Source organism: Mus pahari, chromosome X, assembly GCF_900095145.1.
Source record: "Mus pahari chromosome X, PAHARI_EIJ_v1.1, whole genome shotgun sequence".
NCBI lineage: Eukaryota > Metazoa > Chordata > Mammalia > Rodentia > Muridae > Mus > Mus pahari.
In genome coordinates, this window is record NC_034613.1 from 87,807,060 (window position 1) to 87,812,579 (window position 5,520).

At 46.9% G+C, this 5,520-nt stretch overlaps 2 pseudogenes; one reads left to right on the top strand and one right to left on the bottom strand.

Moving 5' to 3' along the window:
* Positions 1 to 208: 208 nt before the first annotated feature.
* Positions 209 to 1,095, bottom strand: LOC110313899 (annotated as a pseudogene).
* Positions 1,096 to 4,762: 3,667 nt separating this feature from the next.
* LOC110314196 lies at positions 4,763 to 4,975 on the top strand (annotated as a pseudogene).
* The last annotated feature ends 545 nt before the right edge of the window (positions 4,976 to 5,520 follow it).

A 5,520-nucleotide genomic window follows, 5' to 3' on the forward strand; every position in this document is an offset into this window, starting at 1 on the left:
GTCTGAGCCATCTGTCCAGCCAGATTTTTTAAGTGGGATTCCAAAGTGTGAACTCAGGTTTTCAGGCTTGAACCATCATGCTAGCCTGTGCATCTGGGTTTTTATTTCTTCTAGGAACTTCATTTTTTCCTAGGAACTTTTGCTTCTAGGAACTTTATTTTCCTTCCACCTTTTTCCCTTTGTTCAGGTGTCTCCTGAGCAGAGGAGCTCAGGACCACTCAGTGGTGGCTCCAACCCCTCAGTGGCCTGCGCTATGGGAGCTGCTGACCAGTCCCCAGTGGCTGGCTGGGCACTCCAGTCTTCTGTGGGGAACTGCTGGATGGGCACAGAGGGTACCTGCACAGCCTCAGACCAGTCTGCCACCTCAGACTGAGCAGCAGTGACCTCAGGAGCCGGTGTGGTCCATTCACCCTGGAATTCCTCCATGGTCACAGCCTTTCAGCAGCAGCCTGCTCCTCCTTCTCAATCTCCTCTGGGTCTCTGTGGAAGTAAATATCAGGCATAACCTCCCATGGGTGCTCATGGGGGATAGTACCTCGCATGCGGGATTCTTCCTAGGCCAGCATCCACCACATCAGACCCACTGGGTGAGCTCCCTTGTTGCATGGGACTGCAGTGTCCACATAGCACAGCGGAGAATCTGTGTTACACAGAGCAATGCTGGGCAGGTTGACATAAGAGGCCTCTGTGAGTGGCTGGCTGGTGGTCAGCCCTAGGATCGGTCACCACTAGAAGCCGTTGCTCCCTGAAGGCTGCTTGGATCTGGTTAGTGAAGGTCCCAGGTGTGAAGCCACCAGCAATTGGAGTGGCTCCTGTGGCAGCAGCAACCTTCAGCACAACTTGCTGGCCAGTGTTCCTGGAGGACATGAAGCTGACATCATCAGGGTTCTCAATGGCAACAATAGCTAGAGCTGCAAGCAACAGCCTCTCCCAGGTCCCCTTCAGATTTATGATGTAGATACCGTCCCTTTTCCTTTTGTAGATGTACTTCTCCTTCTGAGAGTCAAGGTCGGTGCCACCTAAGTGGGTTCCTGCCACAAGGAATTTAAGGACATCCTCCTTCTTCTTCTGCAGGACATGAAGTGCTCCATGCATTGTGTAAGCTTCCCTTTAAGTTAAGATGGGAACCAAGAACAATGCTGCATGGACCCGTCCCCAGGTAGTGTGGAAAGCTGCATCTGGTTTTGAAGGTGATGTGTCCACACATGTGTGGATGGTCTTCTACAGGACCCTCCTCACCCTTCCCACGTGTCACAAATGTTTCCAAACGTGGTTCTTGTATGTCCCAGGTCCATCTACCCTACTAGCTCCAGGGCTCCACATCCTGGCAGAATGGATGGCTTCCAGCCTCCAGCTGGGATCAAGTGCCAGGCAGGATCTGAGATTGAGGGATGAGCAGGTGTGGGTTCTGCCAGCCCCCAATCCTGAGAGGTGGGGCTTTTCACCTTTCATGTAGGAGGCTGGTGATGCCAAATCAAATGGGGCCATGGAGTCTATCCCTTGCCCTGGCTGTGCGTGCTGTTAATCTCTGATTATACTTGGTGTGGAAAGTTGTGATTCAGTGACTGTCAGCATGAGCTGAGACCTCAGCATGTCACACATGCAGTGACCAGTGGGCTAGGTTGGTTTTAACCTTTCACCCAAGGTGGTTTTTTGAATCTTATACCACAGGAAGACACGGAGTATTTGGAAGTGCAAGTCACAAAAGATCAGGGCTCTCAAAAAATAGTTGTCCAAGTAGCCTGTGGATCCTGGCCTCGGGTATACTCTCAGAAAATCTGCCCTGAGGTCCTGAAGATGGCTCAGTCGTTAAAAGGAGTGGTTGCTATTCCAGAAGGCCTGGCTTTGAGTCCCAGAACCCCCATTCAGCTCACATCTGTTTATAACTCCAGTTCCAGGGGAATCAGAAACCCTTTTCTGGACTCTTCCAGCACTAGGCACACAACACACATGGTCTATAGACACACATGCAGACAAACTACTTAGACACAACGAAAATAAAAGAGTTTCAAGATTCTTCTTGGTAAGAGAGTGATATGTAAGCTTCATTTCTCAGATTAGCTGGCTGGTACTTATCTTTGAAGCAGTAGCTCTCCCAGGAGCTGTCCAGGAGGCATGTGTGCAGTGAGAATGCACACTGCAAGTTGAGAGTGGGTACGGCCTGGCCATACTCTGCCCCACAGCCTCAGGGTGTCCCCTCTGGGCCCCATAGGTTGCACTTTAGGGAGACAGCACATAATACATATAGTAGGACCATCGTAGACCTCAGAGCCTGAATGGACAGCGGGGACTCAAACCCTCATCTACTTGGAGCCTCTCCCTGAGAGGATGGATGTTCTCAGTTCCTCAGGATGTGGCTCTCATTCTGAGCCACATTGGCTAAGTCTGCCAGGCCTAAGAGCTGAGTGAAGTCTGGCAGACTCTGCAGCTGGGTTTTTGGCAGCTTGCACAAGTCAGTCAGGCCTGGTTGTGGTGCATTCCCACACCAGGCACTGCTATTCTTGCATGCTCAGGGCCATTGTCACCAGTGCAGCTGCATTCATGCACAAAACCTTCTTCCTCTTCATCCAGGCCTACTGCTGCCCAATAGTGTGTTGCCGATCCTGGTGCCTCTAGGGTTAGGAGGTGGCAGGTTCCTAGGCTCAGTTCTGACAAATAAAATTGGGCCCCACTAGAAAGGAGGAGGTAGGGATGTTCCCTTTCTTGCACCCCTGACTCTTTCTCAGTCTCCTCCTCAGCCAGGAGAGGGTGTGCCCTGGAGAATACCCAAGCTCTGGCCTGCCTCCTGCTACAACTCAGCTCAGTGAGGGCCTTGGAAGGTGGCTGAGCTGTGTGCCTGCCCCTGATGGGGGTGCCCAGCAACATTCCCCTGGGACTGGGAGCCCGGGTTTCTCTCAGCTTCTTTACAAACATGATCTGAACCTTACTGAAAGATATAGTGTCCTCTGAGTGACTAATCCAGCTGTCCTTAGCCTTCCCAAGTCTATGACCCTTTAATACAGCTCCTCATGTTTTGGTGATGTCCAACCATAAAATTATTTCCTTTGCCATTTCATAACTGTGATTTTGCTAGTTATGAGTCATAATGTAAAATATTGTTTCTTAAGCGACCCCTGTGAGAAGTCAAGAATGTTGCAACTGGTAGGTTAAATGCCACTGGTCTAATCTAAGATATTGACACCTGCTGAGAAATTGGTGTCCACAGCATTGTATTGCTAAGAGCGGAGTGTAACAAAATTAATGAAGAGCATAAGTAGACATTTGTGAATAGATGGGATCTGGATGGGAGAAGTAGAGGAAGGGCAAACAGCAATCAGGATACATCACATGAGGAAAATAATGCTATTTTCAATAAGAGAAAAATAATGTGTAACCCTTAAAAATGAACTCCCACATTCCTCTGCCTCTAGCTTCTGGAAACCACCATCCTCTCTTCTGTTCCTCTGAGTTTGACTCTTTGGGATCCTTCATCCAAGTAAAAGCATGCAACATTTTACTGTTTAAAATTTTAGGTGGGTATGCATTTGTCACGTGTGTAGATATGCATGCCTATGTGTACATGGGAGGCACGAGGGGACCGTATCCCTTGGAGCTGGAGATACAGGCATCTTCGGGATGCCTGCCTTGTGGCATACTTACTGGGATCCAAATTCCAGTCCTTATGACCGCACAGCAAGTGCCCTTAACCACAGAACAATTTCTCCAGCCTTAGTATTTGATGTTTTGAGAGACTAGATCCCTATCGTCATGTCCTCAAGATCTCTCCATGTTTATGGGATATGTAAGAAATTCCTTCTTAAGTACAAATAAAATTTTATCTTAAGACAAAGAATAGATCGCATTTTGTTTCCTTCCTCACTTGTGGATATTTCGCTTGCTTTCCTCTTTCGGCTCTCTCAGAGAATGCTATTGGAAACTTGCTATACGAACAACTAATAACACTTTGAAGCTCTGTTTTTAAAACATTTACCTTTATCTTCATTTTAATATTTGTGTTATATCTTTCTGTATGTATGTTACATGTGTTCAGGTTCCTTTGCAGGCCAGAAGAGGGTGCTGAATCCCCTGGAATTGTTACAGGTGTTTGTGAGCTGCTGTGTGAGTACTGGGAACCAAACTCAGGTCCTCTGGAAGATCAGCAAGTGCTCTTAACCTCGGAGTCATTTCTTTAGCCCAGAAACTTTGCTTTTTTAAAAATAAATACTTAAAAGCAGAATTTCTACACCAATATGGGAACCTCAGACATTTACAAATATTTTTAGTTTTATTTATTTTTATTTTGTGTGTATGGATGTTTTGCCTACATGTTTGTTGACCCCATGAATGCCTGGTGCCTTCAGAGGTCAGAAGAAGGCTTTGGATTCTCTGGAACCAGAGTGACAGTTCTGAGCAGCCATGTGGGTGCTGGGAATCAAACTTAGATCCTCTGTAAGAGCAACAAGTGCTCTTAACCACCGAGGTAACTCTCTGGTCCCTCACACCAATATTTTTGGACAAAGAAATTATTTTATTTTTTACTTTTTTTGTTTTTGCTGTTGTTGTTGACAGGGCTTCACTCTGTTATCCAGACTAGCCGGAATCTCACTCTGTAGCCTAGCCTTGCCTTGAACCTCAAACATATGGTGATCCTCTTGATTCAGCTTTCTGAGTGCTTGGATTAGAGCCACCACAGCCACCATATTCTACCTTTTTTAAAGACAGGGACTCATGCCCTGTGAGTGTGTTGGGCAGGTGCGGACACCAGAACCAAGCCCGCATCGACATGCCTCAGAAAATTGAGGAAATCAAAGACTTTCTGCTCACAGTCCGGCGGAAGGATACCAAGTCTGTCATGATCAAGAAGAACAAGGATAATGTGAAGTTCAAGGTTCGCTGCAGCAGGTACCTTTACACCCTGGTTATCACAGACAAGGAGAAGGCAGAGAAGCTGAAGCAGTCCCTACCCCGGGCTTTGGCAGTGAAGGAGCTGAAATGAACCAGACCTCTGCATGTGAATATTAAAAACCCTGAAAAGTCAAAAAAATAAAAATAAAAAAAAGACAGGGACTCACAGTGTAGCTTGCCTGCTTGGCCTGGAATTCAGGAGACCTAGCTGCTTGCGTCTCTCCTGAATCCTGAACTGAAAGGCATACACTACCATGCGTAGCATATTTTTATTTTGAATATTTATTTTTAAAAAAGATTTATTTATTTATTTTATGCATATGAGTACACTATAGCTGTACAGATGGTTGTGAGCCTTCATGTGGTTGTTGGGAGTTGAATGTTGGGACCTCTGCTTGCTCCGGTCTGCCCCACTTGCTCAGTCCCTGCTAGCTCCGGCCCAAAGATTTATTTATTATTATACATAAGCACACTGTAGCTGACTTCAGATGTACCAGAAGAGGGTGTCAGATCTCATTACGGGTGGTTGTGAGCCACCATGTGATTGTGGGATTTGAACTCAGGACCTTCAGAAGAGCAGTCAGTGCTCTTACCCACTGAGCCATCTCGCCAGCCCCTTGAATATTTATTTTTTAA